The 19,350-nt window shown below is 40.3% G+C and overlaps 1 long non-coding RNA gene across 2 annotated transcripts; it reads left to right on the forward strand.

Annotated features, from left to right (window-relative positions):
• The first annotated feature begins 286 nt into the window (after positions 1-286).
• On the forward strand, positions 287-17,422 carry LOC125696445 (uncharacterized). 2 transcript variants are annotated; one of them, XR_007378344.1, is made up of 5 exons: positions 287-343; positions 14,144-14,218; positions 15,863-15,969; positions 16,055-16,390; positions 16,610-17,422. It is a non-coding gene; the product is annotated as an uncharacterized LOC125696445 (long non-coding RNA). The 2 variants fall into 2 exon arrangements; XR_007378345.1 differs by having other exon boundaries at positions 16,055-16,232.
• Positions 17,423-19,350: the final 1,928 nt, after the last annotated feature.

Here is a 19,350-nt window from a genome sequence, read left to right on the forward strand (position 1 = left end):
AACTCTAAGGAAATGTGAGGGCCTACTCTGAGAGCCTGGCAGCCAGGGAAATCCCAAGCAAGGATACTCTGCTATCTACTCTAGCTACCTGCAGTGTCTCTATTAAATAAGGAAAAGGGGAGGTGTGCCTTTGTAGCAGAAATGTTGAGTCACAGCCTGAACCAGTGATGGAGCACCTGGTAGGAAGGCAGGGCCAACCCACGGGAGCTCAGGTGCTTGCAATGTACATGAGTGATGGGAGGGCTGGAGTCAAGATCCACCCCTTCCAACACCTTGCTAAGGGTGGGCAGTGGAGGAAAAGGTATTTTGCTGGAGATTCCTGTCTATCTGAGGCCTTCTTAGGGTAAGCAGATTTTGTTTCTGTATCTGTGGCTGCTGTAATGGGGCTTATTCTCACTTGCTCTGGCCTAGGACTTCGCTACTCTGCTATCATTGCTGCACTTTCCATTGTGTTATAGTGTTATACTATTGCATTATAGTATTATAGTCCTGTACTAAATTCTTCTTTGTGGGTTACTACTTAATATCTCCCTATGTAGTTCATGTTTTTGAGTCTTGTTCTTAAGTATTTAATTCCTTGTGTGTCCTGAACAAGGATGTGATGGTGAGAGAAGACTAGGGGCGTAAATACAAGCATTTTGGACTACTTCAAGACATTGCTAATAAAGCTATTACTTCAAGTATCTTGCCTGCTACAGCTTAACTGTTGTAGCCACTGAACTTGTATGGATGTTCCACAAACCAAGAGATGTCTAAAACACAGAATGGTTGAGGTTGGAAGGGACCTCTCAAGATCAGCTTGTCCAATCCCTGCTCAGACAGGGCTATTTACAGCTGGTGACCCAGGCCCATTTTCAGGTGACTCTTGAAGATCTCCAAGGGACTCCACAACCTCTGTGGACAAAAATAATGATAGATGCTTATGTCTAGACACTTGTATCCTACTGAGAGGATTTCTGTCTCTGCTCTGGGTTTCTCTTTAGAGGTTTTAAGTTATTTACTGTAAGATCTGATGGGCTAATCTGCTCATCCTTCCTGGCTACAGCCATTACTGCTCAGGTAGTGCTTCTAATAAGGGTAGAGTGTTCCTCAAGCCCATCAGGTATACTCCTGTAAAGCACCTGCTGCTCAGAGTAATGAGATTTCATATTTAATAAAAATATCTGACCATCAGCCAAACAAAATTATCTGATTTAAGCACCCTTCCCCAGTGCATTCAATGGCTCCTGGCCTTGTGGTCTCATTTACACCTTTAGCCAAGTCTCCTTATTAGGATTATTTCTGTCGTGAGGCTCTTAGAGGAAAAAAAGTTTAGTTTTCTCTTGGGGGACTCCAGTCTGCTATGCTAAGCAGAGGACAGTAGTGCTTGGTGGCTGCAGTGTCTAATGAGCACTGAGAGAAGCACAGTGTCTATGCAAGGGAAAAAAAAACCAACATGCCACAGAAAACACACAGACTTCATACAAGTTTTGAAGATAGCAGGAAATAAGAGGATTTGAATGAAGACTTCTTTTGTTTTCTTTAGACTTATTCCGTATGTATCAGTGACTTATTTTAAAAAATGTTTTAGGGAGCAAATTTATCAGAGGTTGTAAATAACAAGTGAAATACTGAGTTTTACTCAAATCAATGTTTGTAGTGCTGCTTTATTGTGTAAATACTGCTGCATCTAAGCATGACTTTTCAATTGAATTTCTGCATAAATTAACTTATCTCCATGCAACAAATAAGTAGCTTTAAAGCTAATAATCTTACAAGAATTAAGATTAGAAAGTAATGCTATCAATGACAAAGCTCAGTAATGGCTTTTTATCTCTGCAAAGTGGTGAACTATAACCAAGATAATTGGGCTAAACGGAATATACTGTTTCCAGGTGTCCTTTATTCTGCTTTACATTAATTACTCCAAGGTTTTGGTCTGGTCAAATAAAACTTCGATAGCTTGTCCACCTCTCTTCAGAAAGCCTGAGCAAATGTCAGATGAGATGCTTTATGAAGACAGAAAAGGCATATCTGCAGCAGAGAAGATAAGGCCACACAGATGATAAATATGGAGGTGGGGACAAATGCCACACAGATGATTTTTCAGCCCACTCCAGAGAGTCAGGCTGGATATTCCCAGGAAGAAGCAACTTTGCTTTCAAGGACAAGATGCTTGGGTTGGAGGTTATATTTTAGTTTTGATTATGAGTCTACTCAGGTTTGCTGAGTGAAAATGATTTTTTTAATCCTTTATAGGATGCATTCTACTATCCTAAAGTTGTTTTAATGTCTGGTATGGGCAGGTCTGCTCGAGGCAGGTCTGGGAGTTGGAATGACACTGATGGCTTTTGATCATGGCCTTTGAAAGCCCTTACCAGAGGAGTAGATTTCTCTAGTAATGCCATATATAGAAATTATAGTGCAACGTATCAGTGTATTTTGATAGCCTTTGTAAAGCCCTTAAGAGCAGACTGTGGCCTCTCAGGGACCTGTAAAGCACTACATAAAATCCATTGGCCTAAAGAAGAGAGACTATTCAAGTAAGATATGTCTGGTCTCTGTCTGGAGACTCTGGCTAATAACAGTGGGCAGGCAGGAGGGGCAGAGGCAGGTTTCTGAACTGCATCCCCTGCTGTCCTGCCAGCTCTTGCTCAGACTTCTCAGTTTTTCCTTCCTATGCCTCTGCAGCCTGGAGTAGTGGGGGTGAGGGGAACTTACACCTGGTTTTGTGCCCCACAGTACAAACAGGAAGGGTAGATGCTATGGGGGTTAGAGTTTGGAAGGTGTAAGAATAAATGATGGTATATAATTCCCCTATGGCAAAAAAAAAAATAAAAATAGTGAGATAAAAATGATATAATAAAGATTTAAAAAGAAAAGTGGGGTAATGGAGTTTGAGAGGCTGGTACAATACTCTCTTAATTTCTCCTTTTTGTTCTGTTACCTAGTCATCCAAGTCCAGCTTTTACTCTGTATTCTTGTGGCATTTCATAGGGCAATAATTCAGTCTATTTTTTCCCTGGCCTGCACCTCATTTGTGGAGTAGATCTTGCACTTGGCAGACAAATCAATTCTAAACCATCACATTTCAGGGAGGTTTGGTGCTGTCATCTATGCGTTTTGCGCTGATTCAGATGGTGAGAACTCCTTAACTGATCCTAAAAGTTTGCTGTGCTAATGCAGGTCTGCAGTGAACAGCCTGGTACCCAGCCACGAGTAACTAAATGGGATGAAAAAGGTAGTTAAAGATTCATATAATGCATTAACCATCTTTGTAAGTTAATTCATGGCATGATATATACAGCTGACATCAAAAGCCTTTCATAGCTGTTCTTTAATTTCAGTTTCAGTAATGAATATAGATCCAATTAGAAGGGAGCTGATACACATTCAAAAGAATTAACAATACCCCTAATTTTCATGTTGAAGTAATGGCTGCTATTATAGACTTCTTGATTTTAATCAGATATTCTCAAAAATGACAGCAAACTTGGATTCATAATGCTAAGCTGATTCTACAAGGGATGGCTCTCTGTCTCTGCCTTTTTAAAAATAAGTTAGATCTTATGAGCACAGAGCAAAGGCTGCTTCTATGGATTACCTATTGTCATGGAACAGCAGTGTTTACTCAGGAAACCAAGAAACAAATCACAAACAGCATGTCTGTTGTCTCCAGATCACATCTTGGGCCCTTGAGCTAAAGAATTTTGTCTTTATGGTGTTGAGAGGGATGCTGGTGCCATCATCACAGTTTAAACTGGGTAAGTGATCCTGATGTTTGTCACTAGCTATGATGACCATGGGTGAAAATGCACTCCTGAATTGGCCAGTAGGTGGTAACGTACCTTTTTTCAGAAAGATATGTTGAACTAAACTGGATCACCTGCCAGTGATGAGGGGTTACTTTGTGTCCTCTATGTAAGGCTGTGTGCTAGCAATTGATCTGTTTTCAGGGTTCCTCTAGTTTCTATGGCTTGGGCCAATATAAGAGCGAGGAGATAAATTTGTGTAGCTGCAACACACAGGGAATGTATCTACTTACACAGGTGTTTATCTCACTCAACTATCCTTCTGGTGAAAAGTGAGAACACCTCTTCCAATTGGATGCATCTCCATCCTTTACTTTGCTAATATAGCCATTAGGATTTGGTATTGCAGCAAAACTTATGCCACATGAATGATCACAGGTGAGAGCGTTAACTTTCTGTTATATGCAACACCTGAGGCTGTACTATAAGGCCTCTTCAGCTTAACTTACTTTACTGACAATTTTGACTTAGTGTGTACCTCAGCTTCAGTGAGTGTGGGAGAAGGTGGGGTATGCAGCATCTCGGGTAGAGACACTAGAGAATATTACACTTCCTGAAGCAATAAAGCCAGGCAGCTTAACTGGGCAAATAAACCGTTTAGAGAAATTGGAACTGTACTGTGTTGTTGTCACTGAAGACAAATTCCCCAAACAGGCTCACCTTTTAATAACTACTTGACTGACGCACGAGCTCAAAATGAAAGCTATTGATAGTGTCTGGCTGAGGCACCTGTCCAGCAATACAGGGAAAATCTATCTAAATCTATATTGGAGGATACCTCATATGCAAATGAGCTGTTGATCTAAAGCAGATATTAGTCAGAATTTTAATCAAGTAGTTTGAATGAGAAAATTTCATCAGCAGGGACGCAGTCTTTAAATTGAAAGAGCTGTTGCACGCTGCTGAATGAATGCACTTGTGTTGAGATTTGGCCCCATTTATGAATAGCTTTTAGATGTCCTGCATTTATTCTGTGTATGAAATTTATCTGATGGGGGCTGTCTTTGGGATGCGCTTACTTCCCCTCAGTTGGTGTTGCACCTCATAATTAATGCTGCCTGCCACAGTGCTGGGAGTATCCTTGCTTCTCTATCCATGTTTTCAGCAGAAAGTAAGTTAAAGAAACCTTCATCTATAATATGAGATGGTGGAGAGATAGCGTGGCATGTGTCTTTGTCAAGAGTCAGCCCCAAAACTATATTAAAAACTATATTAAACACAGCTGGAACAGACAGGGCTGGATACACAGGGAAATACTGTAATAGTAAAGTTGGGAAGGCAGTAGCAGTATTTCACAGCAGCATTAGGAAGGGAAGTATTAAAATTTGTCTCTGCTTAATAATACTAATGTGAAGTCCTCTGTCTCCATTTGAGTCTTAGCAGCTATGATATTTCTGTATGTAATACATTCACTGTATTACTTGTATATCACTTGATCATATGCAGTGTTGAATTGGGCATGTGCGAGGAAAGAGAGAATATTAAGCCAAGAGAATATTTCTGTAGCATGTTTTTTCCATACCAGAATCAATATGCTCACAAAGAAAAAAAATTCTCAAGGAAAAGCAATACTTGGTATTGCGTTGATATGAGCCTGTAATGAAACTCTTAATTCCTTACTATGCTTCCATCCTCTCCGTTCCTTATTTCATGCTACATTGTTCACAGCATCAGTTCCACAGTCTTTCAGTAAACTTAACGTTTCCAGCTCTTAAAAATTCAGAACTTATTCTTCATTTACGGGAGCTGTTTTCCTGTTCGGAACTGCCTTGTTATTATTTAAAACAGTTACCTAGAAAATGTTTAAATAAAACTTGTTTTCCTCTGAAAGTACTTAGAAGAAGCAAGAATATTTTCATGTTTATATTCTTGTTTGGTTTGTTTAGCTTTCTGGCAAGTTCTTTTTAAATAGGACAGTGGAATAAAAATTAAAATAACTGCTTTATGCTACTTTATGCTATCTAGGAGATACTACTTTATGCTATACAGACATTTTAAGAGTTAACAAAATGATTAATTTCTGTTCAGAAGCATGGGGGCTTAGTCAAGTGCTGCTGTTAAAGGTTTGTGTGTCACCTCTTGCACATGGCATGACTTGTGAAAGTGGGCTTGCAAAGCGCACCAGTGGTCTGTCCTTCCTGATAATGTAGCTCTAATGTGTGGGTAAATAATTCATTACAGTTGTATCAATTAAAAACGTGCCCTACGTATACAGAGAGATGCTCTGGCATTGGTTCAAGTTTAGCACTGGCCCCTTCCACATCGCCAAAGTCGCAGATTAAACTGTGGCTCACCCAGGAAGGTGGCTGGGAAGATGGGAGAGAAAAGTCTGGCTGGGCATCTACTGTAATTGGTTCTACACAGAGAGCTGAAGAATGTTAGACTCTGTTGCCAGTCCACTTCATATCTAATCCTCTAGCCTTTCCTTTCATAAGCATCTCTGCTGGTGTCGGGCTGTGGTAGGAATTGTCTGCGCATTTATTCTTCTTTGTATTCACTGCATCTATGGATATAGCCCATCCAAAGTTTGGCAGAGACAAACCTGTACTTAGTAAAGGCTGAAGTCACAATTTACAGCAAAAACCCAAGGGCTGATTTTTCATTAGTAGGCTGAAAACAAAAGGTAATGAGTGACCTGGTGAATCTTCATTTTAGTCCCTTCTTCACAGCTGTATGTTCCCTTTGGCTGGATTCATGCTGTGGTGGCCATTTAAGAAACTGCTACCCCTTCTGACAGGTGTCCTCCTTTGTGATCCATCACAAATAATTGCAAATAATTGCACTTGTGTAAGATTACCTCTCCTGGCCATTTATGGTGAGCACCTGATGTCAGAGCCAGAGAGGAATAAGCTGCACCTTGACCGCTCTGCAGTTCAGCCTGGGGTTGCAGGTGAAACCCATCTTTGCTGGGGTTGAAGCTGCTGTATTGAATGGCAGCTCTGAGGGGCAGAACACACGGCCCTTCCATAAGCCCTCATGGTGGACCTTGTCTGTCCTCTGTGTGGTAGGGTGAGGCTGGGCAGGAGGGGTTGGCTGGGTTGAGACCAGAACTCCATTAAGGAGGTTCATTGCCCTGGCATCCCCTCAGACAAAGAAAGGCAACTGAGGCAAAACTGGCCTGTCAGATCTGTTAGGGCGATCTGTGCCAACCTAATCAGCTTGAAAATAGCCTGATCAGTAGACTGTTGGAAAGCTAATATTTGTCTAATTGATCTGGTGGTAATGAGTTCTCTTCCTCTTCAGCCAAAGCGAAAAGCAAGGCTTAGTCGGGCAAGTTTTTGGATGATTATTTTCCTCTCTCCTGCTCAGCAAATAGAGTGGAGACTGTAAATGGTATTTGTTTCAGAGCTGTGCCTTCAAAACAATGATACATGGTTTAATTTTACTATTATGCAAAGTCTCATTGAATCCGGAGGAGATTACTCATGGTAGTGAAGTGCAGGACAATAAATGCTTGCAGGATCAGAGACTGTCTCTGTTCTTTAATCTAAAGCATTGTCATTATATTGTGCCTTACTGATAATTGGTCTGCCTCAAAAGTTTTACTTCTGTTTTTCCTGCATTGTACTTCTTTGAGATCTAATTGCTACATTTTTCTCTGCTAATTCATGGGATTCCTGGACATGAAGTTGTGTTGTGTTAAATATTCGAACCCAGCCAATCTGCATTCTGATGGTGTTGCATAAAAAGTGATTAAGCTTTACTGCTGGGCCCAAGCAGGCGGCTCAATTCAATCCTAGCAGGCTCAGCGCTTTCCTGGGTCATGGTCTCCCTTTGAATGCTCTACTGCAAGTTTCCTGGTCTACCTGCTGGGCTAACTATTTCATTCATTAACCACAGTTACCAGCAATCCTGGCCTTTGGCACATGTTTTTATATATGCAGCTTCCTGTTGCTCTCAGGCGCTGTCACACAAAATACATTCAAGGTGGAAAAACAATGTTTTCTCCAAGTGAAACATCTTTTTACCTCAAGAAAGGGAAATGAGGCTTGCGTTTACATATGAGTATTAAAATGTACTTTATCTGGCTGACTGTTGTATTTATAGGCAATAAAGAGACGTGATCAGCTGGTCTCTGAAGAGGGGAAATGCTGAAACTGACAGTAGGGAAATTATATCAAATTATAATAATCAACAGCTTGAGAGATTAAAAAAAAAGCATTTATTTCAGCTATAGTAATATTAGGTATGACATCAGCAATGATGCAGTTTTTGTTGTAGCTGTTTTTAATGAGCAGCGTTTGCTTTTAATTCATGCTGCCTCTAGATCAAATCCTAGTAATGAGAATGCAGGTGCTCTGATCTATGAGCTCTTGAAGGGGAAGAATACTTGAGGCAACTTCAGAGCTCTTGTATTTTGGTGGCTTGTAGCATGTTTTTTACTCCTACCTGCTGTAGGGAACCTGCTTTGGCAGGGGGGTTGGACTCGATGATCTCTGGAGGTCCTTTCCAACCCCTACAATTCTGTGATTCTGTGACTTCCTCTAAAGATTTCTTTCTTTTAGATTAACTTCAGAATGTGGTTTCCTTACTATTAGCGATACTGTAACTATCAGATATATGGTACAACTACTGCAAAGGCATACGGATAAAACAGAATGATTTCACAGAGTCAGGAAAGCAGTAATTGCTCACACGGAGGAGTTGCCAGCGAAGAAAAATGTCTTATGAGTATTTTAAATTTTTGATGTCATGTAAATTATTCTTACTCTAACATAAACAGGAAAGCAGGCTAGGATTTTCGGATCACGTTGAGTAACATTTGTTTGCGTTTCTTTCGTTCATCCTGCATTTTTATTGTACCGCCCAATAGCAGTTTCCCTCCCTCTAGCACTCCATTCATCCATTAACGTGCAGATAACGACCTCATTGCGTGGCTGCAAAATACACTTATCGCTGGGATTCATTATTCTGTCATGGCAAGACTATTTTTAGCCCAGACTCCAGCTGGCAACTGAGAAGAAACATAGGAAAGGAAATTGCCTCAGGTGCTATTAGTGCTATCTGTTTGCCTGTAGTGTCTACCGTTTAATGTGAAGTGCCCTGGAGTACATGGCTCCAAAAATTAATCTTATTTTATTTCTTCAGCTTGAGAAGCAATACGCCAGTCTGGAGAGAGGGAGGAAAAAATATATTTAAATACAGGAAAATAAAAATGGAATGCCTGCCCCTGCTTTAAGGGGCAGTACTTTGCAGCTGATCAGTAAGGGCAGGTGGGAAAATGTATGTCAGCTCTTGCTGCTGTACAGTTTGTTACCTTCATGTTGTGCACCTTGAACCTCAGCTGTGCTGAGCTTGTGTGTCACATTAACATCTCCTAATGGTTGGGAGATGTTTATCTAGGCATTTGCACTTGGGAATGCTGGAGGAATTTGACATTCCTCATTGTGTTTTTGAGCACTCAGTATTTTTCAAACTTTTTTTTTTTTTTTAAGAACTTTCCTGGAATGAGAACTATTTCTGCAGGTCTTCCTGCTCATTTCTTTGATTTACTGATGTTTTCTTAAGATTATGACCTACTGGTGGGGGGGGGGGGAGGAAAATCCTTTGACTTGCCTGCCGTATCTAGGTGTAATATTTTGGAGAATGCACTGGTTGTGCTATTTCCCTAACAGCAGGTTTTGGGAGGTGTGAACCTGGAGTGGGGAACTTGTAACCACAGGCCAACTTTAGGCCAGAAATGCATGAAGATGGGTGCTGTGGGGCTGGAGGCCTGGCTTGTAGGAAAGGGGTCTGAAAGGCCACAATTCACAGTGCGCAGGTTTCTGCATCAAAATTTGCCCTTTTCAACGTGGAAGCTAAATGAATGTGAAATATGAACTGCACTGGAAAGCTGTCCCTTGCACTTGAGCAAACATTTTGGAGTACAGACAGTTTTTCACTTCTTTAGCAGGTAGCCTCACCTTGGTCCAAACTCTTTCTCCTAAAAACATCAGATGGAGACTTGCAAGTTTAAGGTGTTTCGATTGAGAAATGAAGGCTCTTATTCTGATCCCTTTTGCATTGCTAAAGCTACTTAGAAAACCGAGTTTAAGGGACATTGCAATTCTCCACTAGAAGCATCTGCTCTCCTCCACGCAAACCTGTTGCAGAGTTTTGCTGTAGATTACTCATTTAAACTCATTATTTTAGTGCAGTCCAAATGCTGATTATGAAGGTATTCAATAGGGAATGTGTGTTGAGAACTTTTGTAATAAAAATGCACATGAAGGCCCTTCCCCCTTTTAGCCACAATAGAGTGTATGGGGAGGAAGGTGAGGACTGTTTAACAAGAGAGCAAATGTGAACAAAACACCCATGTGCAAATCTGTCACCAGGAACTGCAAGCCTTGCTGGTGACAGGTAGAGACTACGACTTTACAGTAGTTGTGTTGTCCCTTCAGTTTCTCACATTGTGGTCTGACACCTCCATGTCTTCTGGTTGGGAAACAACACAGCCCTGGTCTTCCTTAATACCAGAGTGAGGTGATGAGAGCTTTTTCTGTTGAAAAATCCACAAAACTGCAATGAATCTTCATGAAAATTAGCTGTTTGATTCCTGGATTAAATTCATCTCTAAATCTTCTTTATTCAGGATGAGCAGCTATCATGCTTCTGTGATTCACATGACTAGTTTGATAGATGTGGTAAACAACCTGCAATAAGAACTGCATGCCTATGGGAAGAGAACTTTATGCCAACATAAAATGTTTTCATTGTGTGTTGTTTATCAAGGGAGAAAGATAAGCTTTTATAAAACACAGATTTATCCTGCTGAGAGACATGATGCCCAAAAAATTAAATGTAGTTAATAGGTAGGGAGGTGAGACAGAATTGCAAATTTCTGAAGACCTTTATAGAAATAAGATCCCTTTGCAAAGGCCATTGCCAGCGTTTGAGATGAGTATGTTGAGTTGAGTTAGGCAGAGCTTCATCCTTTGCCTCAGGCATTGTTACTTCCAAGCTACTCTGAAGTGGCTGTAATATACTCCGTTATATCCCTAATTAAACATCACGGGACAAAGAAGCTTTGCAAACAGTTCATGTAAAAAAGTACTTTGTTGTGCATGGCATCTTTTCATTGTTCTGATAAAGCATGATGTAAAAACAAAATAACCTTACAAAATATAATTTTTTTTTTTGTAATAAATTTAACCAAATTATGTACCATAAACGTGTGAATGGGTAACGGCATGACAGGGACTGGAGAACACCAACAGGATTAAGGAAACTTAAGGAGATCAGTATAAAATGAGCACTACATACATAACTTGTTGTCATTAAGTGAGTGATTCTAAATACTTGATTTAAAATAATAGGTAGTAAAATAGCGTTGAACCAAGAACCTGTTTCTGGATTTTTGAGCTGCTGGAAACTTCATTTGGTAGCAGTCAGAGAAGAACAAGTGAATGTTAAAATTTAGATCATCTTAAGAGTGGCAAAATGTTAAACTAGCAAAGAAACCATCAGTTAAAGTCATCAGTAGAAATATTCTGGCTGGCTTAGGGGAAAAAAAACAATCTTTTTATTTCTTTCAGAAACTTGGAAACTAGCATATTAATTAAAAAATAATAATAATGATCCTATTAAGCTAAAAATGTTGGCTTCCAAACAGCTGAAATGCCACTGTATCCTCTCTTTTTTGAAATTTCTCCTGTAAGTGAGACTGGTTGCCCTTCTGCATTTGTTCATGTTTGGGTTGTGCATGTGACAGCAGTGCCTTCAGCTACCAGCCACGTTGGGTCCTGTGCTGGTTTCTTCTAGGCTTCTCTCTGGGAAGAGAAGCAGTGAACTGAGAAATCAAGGCTTCCCTGTGGCTTGTAGCTGGACACTGACACACAGTGAAACTGAGACTTAAGCTCTGTATTTGGTGCCATTCAGTTGGGTGGTTTCCCCTAGTCTGTTGGTTTTCTGCCTGTGCTGAGAAGTTGTTTGCGGATGCGATGTCTTGGGAAGATGAGACCTTTATCCACATATTTAAATTAGTTGTGTGTCTGATTATTTTTTAATCAGAGTAGTTGTGTTGTGAAAATCACTTGTCACAGCAAACAGGGGCATCCCTACTTCTTTATCCCATAGGCTTAGAGTAGTTTTTGGCCATTTTCACTGCAAAACACACCTTGCCACCTACAGAAGCTGTACGAGACAAACCATCCACATCTGTCAAGCAGAAGCCATTGACTGGTGAGCTGTCCTTTCCTCTGCCATGCTCTCCAGTTGGCCCATGTGGCTCTAAGTGCTGGCAGGGTGATTTATTATGACAAAGGTACTGATTTTGAGTAGTTGCTGTTGTGCCGAGAGCTTTGCAAATGCAGCATGCTGGCAAAATGCTTGTTTCCTCTGTGTACCTAGGGCTTTAAGTCCTTCTTCTATAGACTCCAATTTTTACCATTTTACCTTACCAAAAGAAGATCTGTGTCTCTAAATGGGAAGCTAGAAGAAAGAGATATGAAAATACATATAGATTTTTATCTGGGCAAAGTGAAAGTTCCCATTAATTAAAGTATAAAAGCAAAAGAGAAATAACAACAGTTTCTTAACCTGAAGTGGGTGAAAATGACCTGAAAAGAGAAAGACATCTTACTTCACAGCTGCAGTCATGTGGTCCAAAGACCCTTGGCATGGGATCTGCCAGGAGCTTTGTGGAATGACTCAGGGGCTAGATAAGAAGCAGAGGCTGCCAAAAACCATTGGAAACTCAGCAAACCCCAGAACAGTTCTTCCTTCATTTAGCATTTCAAATATTTTTTAGAAATTTAAATAGGAGAGAGAAAAACAGCTGCACAGTGCTTTAGGGATTATATGCTGGTCATTAAGAAAACATTCACTGGCCTTTGCTAATTCAGAGCAGAGGGATATTATTGAAAATGTTGTGACTAAAAAAGTAAAAAAAAACAATTGCAGCTAATAGTTATGTTTGACTATTAGATTTCAAGTAGATAAGTGGAAAATTACTGATCAAAACCCAGGGATACTGCGGAGTTTGTTTTCCTCAAAGAGGATTAGGGCTGTTTCACACTGTCTTTGGTTTAAACCAGGTTTTTTTGAGGACTTTACACCTAAAACTCTGGGTGCAGACTGCATGGCCCTGTGGGCACCCTGGTGAGAAGGGTGGTGGGGCACAGGGTTCCTGTACTCACCTTAGGCTGCTGGATGTGGCTGCGGAGTGCAGAAGAGACCCAAAGGTTTCAGGGTTTCCAAGGGCTTGTGCAAGGGGAGAAGTTTGCTGATAGGAATTCTGGAAAGCAGGGAATGGTTTCAGCTATGTTCATTGCAAAGTCCAGGCTTGTTGCAAATACTGAGCTGAAATTAGTGACATGTGATTAATTTTTGACTGTAGCTTCCTATTTTGACCCAAGAATTAAGCTAGAAAAAAAAACTTAGTTAACTGATGTTTATCTACCTCATTTTAGACTAGTTTTACAGCAGTGTGACTGGGCTTCTCCTGAAGCCATTTGCTAATTTTCACTAAAGTTTATGCAGGAATGGATATCTCAAAAATATTAGATTCCTAAGAGCTGAATGAAACTTGGTGGTAGGAGAGAGGGAAAGCCCTTATTAGTGCCTAATAAATGATGGAAGGGAAGAGCATTATGTCTGTAGCCCACAGGCATAGCTCAGCTCCCATCACATCATGATACACTGAAGCATAATCAACAGCCTAAGGGATGTAGGAGAGATCTGGGGAGCAACAAGAGACTGGAGAACACGGGGGAAGGAGGTATGGCACATGGAGGAGCCACTGAGAACAAATTGCAACTATTAGAAGTATGGCAGCAGTACACGGCAGTGTATGGCTCAAGGCCATGCAAAAATGAGCATCGTTAAAATGAGGTGCACAGAACAACCTGTTCTTCATCTCACTTAGAGATTTAGCAGCTACTATCCTTATTAGAAGGAGGTCTTCTGCACTGTGGTGATCTGCAGTTTAGGTTATTTGGTTAGCTGTGACTGGGCTTGTGAGTCATATGACGATATTTCTGTCTCAAATAGGATGAAAATATCTCTTTGACTGTCAGCAAGCTTGTCCCAGAATAAGCCTCCTGTGTTGCCTACTTAAATGCATTCCAATTGAGTTTTCTCCTGTGTTTGCATAAGATGATTAGCAAGCAGGTTTTGGGAATTAATATATTTGCTGGCATAACTGAGAAAAATGAATGCAACATGTAGAATGTAGAATGAGCTGCCTCTCATTGCAGTGACTGTTCTGTGTATACATATTTGTTTCAAATATCCAGAGTGCATAACATAGGGTTATTGTGCTTGTTTAATTTCATCGCTTTGCAGTTTGCACAGTATAGTCATGTTTCAAGGAAACGAATGACTCTGATCATAAAGAATAACTGTAACTTTTTTCCTTCTCCCTCTTTCAGTTTCCTTCAGCTGATTGAAAAGATTCTGTAAGTGAACCTTTCTGGTTCTTCCCTGTTGCAGCAAGCATCAGATGAGTATGTCATCGTCCTCTGCTTTTCTCTCCTGGCACATCCATCATGTGTTTTCTTTGCCCTGCTTTGAATGATATCCAGTGTTAGAACTGAATTTTTAATATCTAATTATATCCTTTAGAAAGTTGTCCACAACCATTTTTCTAGATTTGGAATTCATTAAGCCCACTGAATTTGAGGGCAGGTTGGGATTAAAAAAAATCAGAGTAGGGCGAAAGTAATCCTGCGGACAGACCTGCTCATTTCAAACACTTTCCAGTACACTGCAGTGTAGTACAGAAATCCTGTCCCATTAATAATTCTCTGCTATTTTTTCCCCATTGGTTTTCAGATTGCCTAAATCTGTCATGCTGAATTGAAGTGGCAATGAAGCATTTACTGGAGGGGTTGTTTTGTGTTTGGGGTTTTTTTGGGGTAAGGGTTAAAATACGTTAAAATACTACCAAAAATAAAAGAAAGAAGAAAATACCTTACAACATCCTACCCACATAATATTCCATTTTGCAAATCTTTGTGATGAGTGAGGTTACTTATTGTTGTGTGCAACTGTGGGATGAGGAAAACTGTCATATCAGTGCCTAATGTACTGAATAATGGGCTTTCTATGTAAAGCGCATTTGCATTGTTCCTTTAGTGACAGATGCAAGGAATTAATTTCTCTTAGCAAGAAATGTTCATTGAAGATAAGACCTGAAATAAACACTGCCACGCAACTGTGAAACGCCCTGAAACTGTTTCTTGGTGACAAATTACTGCTGAGGTATATAGACCCTTCCACAAAAGTGACACCTATTGAATTTATTAGACAGATTATAAAGAGAGGACTGAATCATTTTTTGTCCTGTTTGTAGAGCTGACATTTACCAGCTTCTCCTAATGAATAGGATATAGGCTGCTGAAAACAAAAGTCAGATGGTTATGAAATCTCTTGGACTGGCAGGCATGGATCATACGGCTACTGATAGTGTTAGCAAAGCCACGCTTTTGTGCAGAGGGGGACAGACCCTAAGCTTGAAGCTGAGGTCGTTCATCTTTTCATGGGAAATTGTATGAGAGCTGCAGTCAGGGCTGTGAAGCCTTGGTGAACACACTGAAGCATGTGAATGGTGGGCACAATGCACAGGTTCAGGTTGGATGTGCTGATGGGGTGGCAGCGAAGAAGAAACCCCAGGGTTTGAAAATCATGGGGGGAACTTGATTTTTACCAAGTGGAAGAGTCAGTGAAGTGTAAGCAGAGATTTTATAGTCAGCTCTTCGTAGAGGAATAAATGCTGTGATAAATGTCTTTTGTGGGTGTTTATCCTTGGAGATTTCTGTCAAAACAGTGATTGGTCACAAGTCAGCCTGAATGTGGGCTAATTTTAAATTCTGTCTCTTACTTACACATAGTCAAAAAAGATTTAACGTGGCACTTCTCATCAGTACTTTGCAAAGGACATTAATGTGAGCTCCAGTTTACAGAGGGGGAAACTGAGATGCAGAAACATGGTTGAACAGCAATCATTGCTTCCCCACAGCCTACTGATGGAATCAGCAACACAATCAAAGTTGTTGATCACAGCTCTCTATTTTTTCCTTTCTCCACTCCAATTCATGGAGCTGCAGCTGTTCTTAATCTTATCTTGTTGTCTTGGAAATTGAGTCCAGGTGACTGCATGGGGAACAAAGACCGTATTCTGCATCTTCAGACTGCAAGTCCATCCGTGAATTCAAGAGTGTGGCAGGCCGTATGGCTTGAAGTATAAAAGCACCAGGTCACTGAGTTGTTCTTTGTGTAATCCTGTACTTAAATTGTAAGACAGCAGGCTCCTAAATAAAAAGCTGCTTATTAATTTGCAGGAGCAGATGCATAAGGAATTTCCCTGTTGCATCTCCATCTAAATTATCATCAATGATCTTTCAAAAGGAATCGACCCCCCTCCTCCCCAAAGTATTTTGAAGGAGAGAAGAAAGTATCCGTCAGTGGTTTAGGACTAAAACATCTAAGAGAACTTCTGGTGAAGGTGAATTTGTGAAGGTATCTCCATTCTACCCACAACAACTGTTTGTCTTTTTTTCCTGGCTTCACGTTCCTATTCCCTACAGCTTCACTGTGATGGGTAAATTGACAGCCTGACACATATCCTAGATAAAAGAAACAACTAGCAAAGCCCTTCTTCTGGACCTGTAATATAGGTGAGCGTTTTGTGTCAGGGCCCATGAAGTTGTGTCACAAGAGTTACCTATAGTGCAGTATAAACCCAGTAGACTGCTCTGATCCCACTTTCCTTCCTGTTTTGCTGGACTCAAATACAGGGGTGACTTTCCCCTCAGGATAGGATGGAAAGAGATGCGGTAAATAATAAATGATAGAGAAGTATTAAACAGCACCTTCCTTCTGTTTGCCTAACGCAGGGCCAGCTCTGCAAATAAATAACCTACTGACTGGTTCAGCATGCTGATGTGGAAAAGCTGATCTCACTTGAAGAGTTCTTCGTGAGTTTCCCACAAACAAGTAAGCAGAGCAAATATATCTGAGTAGCAGGTGCAGTACTTTGGATCCATTTGGACAGATGTATGTGAAGACAACCCAAGGCTGTCCTGTTTCCACAGTGGAGTGTTTAAAGCAGCTCTCCATCACAATAGCCAAAGAAGAGAAAAACATCATTTTGATTCCTATTTTTTCCCCCCAGTCCTGTTTGTAATTCCTTCAGGGATTAGCTGGAATTTGACTCTGTCAGTCTTCTCTCTCTTTTTGCCTACTAAAAAATATTACCATGTCAAGGAATGCAGAAACCTTGCTCCCTTTGGCATGAAAACTTTTGCATAACCAATGTGATCTGTGCCATTACACTTGAGCAGGATTGTGCATGTACAATGCAATAAAAAAAAATTGAAAAGAAATTTCAATGACAAACCCCTTGGAAAAGATTGCTTTGATATCCTGTCATATGTATAATTTCAGTATTTTTTTTCTCCCCAGTGATTTAAATTAATTTGAATCAAATCATTAGGCCCCAGACTGGTACTGAACATAATGACTCATCCCTAAATTAATATTGTCTACCCTGAACTACTCCTGTCTAAATCACTGAAAGACTCACGCTACTCACAAAGTCAGCTACATTCAAATGAGTTCTGCAACAGTTCATTAGGTAATGATGTAATTTATGTGCCTGGGCCAGCAAAGGTTTTTTGCTCTGGCTTAAAATGGACAAAGTATGGGTAATTAAACAGGTGTTTTGTAAACTTCTGACATTTCTCTGTGCAGGAGAAAATAAGAAGAGGAGGAAAAAAAAAAAAAGAACAGTACTCAGAGTTTGAATGAGGACAAAATGCATCAAGCAGTACTGCAGGATTTTCCAGTGCCAGCCTTTCTTCTTCCTAGGATAGCAAGGCTTTATATAAGGAACATGCCTCTCTTTCAGCATATTCTGTATTATAAATGATGTACTTGACACCAGCACTTGAAAGGAGCTATACTAAAGGGATCTGTTAGCACGAGGAATAAATGTATGTAATTAGACTGGGTTCAGTGTCTAGGTGAAACCCTTGTATAGCAGAATTCAGTCATTTTAGAGTCGTGCTGTACACTGAACCTCTCACATCCCTGCATCACCATGCCATCCATTGTATTTCAATTGCCACAGTGATGGAGGAGAGACGGGTAACAACACACCAAGAGCAACCTACAGAGGGAGTCTCTCCTCAAGGTCTTAAATAGTACAGCCCTAATAAAACAAATGGGGAATTAAAAGTATTATCAGCTAGGCACAAAATCTTTCTAGTTTTACTTGTTACTGTTTCTCCCTTCTGATTATCATCTTCGGACAGTGGCTATTGTGAAGTATTACCAAGCCTACCAGTAAAAGAACTTCTTTCCTCATAAGTGTGTTGACAGGGTATGGCATCTCAGAGTTAAGACTTTAGTAATCTTGACCTCCTTAGGGGAAGAAGCTGTCAGTTGTTCCACATAACGAATGGTTGGTTTATGGTGTGAGGCACTGCCCGTAGTATTCAGCAGCAAAGAAAGCATTGCTGTCCTAGATTGCAAAATGTTGGCTTCAAGTTATGGTAGCTGTGATAATGAATAACTAAATGATACAACTTGACAACTTCTCTGTTTTACAGAATATGACATTATTTTTGCTTAATTTCTCTGTTTTAATGAACAGTTAGAATTTATCTTCCCTCACAAATAAGAGAGAAGTAGTAAACGAAAAAAGATGATTATTTCTTTTTCTGTTCCCTTTGCTGTGGTAAGATGATTACCTAGCTACTGAATCCTTCAGTAAAGGTCTCTTCTGAAGCAATCTCACAGTGCATTTTTATGACTAGCATTGCTTGCGTAAGTTACTTCTGTAACCTGAATATGCTGGATGCAGCATATATATTTCATTGTGTCATTCCATTCAGAGGAAATGAAGGAATAATGCTAAAAATGAGCGACTGAGATGTTGGAAGTGACATTCAAGATGGCAGTTTGGGGTGGTTTGGAATAATTCAGGTATAATGGATGTGAATCATACCCCTATCAGCAGATTTGCTGTCTGGAAGCCAGATTACTGAAACACTTACCTGGTAGTATTCCTACAACTTCTGGGTTGTTGGTAACTGCTCAGCCCCAACACCTGTATTGGGATGGGTTGCTCTGGCTGCTTTTCATCCTCTCCATCAGCGGCCCTATCTTGCTGCCATCATTTCCAAGGCATCAAAACATAGAAATGTCTTACCGTACCGAGGTGCAGTCCTGGGGCTATTAGTAAGAAGTACTTTTTATACCAGATAGAATCTCTCAGAACCCTAAATCCTTCAGAAGTTCTTTTGAGAGTACTTTTCTTCAGACATCTTCCACTTCCTCCTTTTATCTGGGCTAAAGCACCATTTGGGATGGGTCTTGCGGTGTTTTTCTCCCAGATCACAAGTACTACAGAACTTGAAATGGTCACAGAAAATGCAAGAACATTATAAAACATTCAGTAAAAGTCTGCTTAGTGTATTAGACTTCAAAAATGAGTGATGACTGTTTTTCATTTGTTCTTTGTTTAACAGGAATTTCTAAGCTATATGCGGATGTACAAATTGTTGAATACATTGGAATAAACTCACCGATTAAATGTTTTAAACAACGCACTGAACAAACCCCTTACTGAAAT

The sequence above is a fragment of the Lagopus muta genome, chromosome 7 (assembly GCF_023343835.1).
Source record: "Lagopus muta isolate bLagMut1 chromosome 7, bLagMut1 primary, whole genome shotgun sequence".
In the NCBI taxonomy this organism is placed as follows: Eukaryota; Metazoa; Chordata; class Aves; order Galliformes; family Phasianidae; genus Lagopus; species Lagopus muta.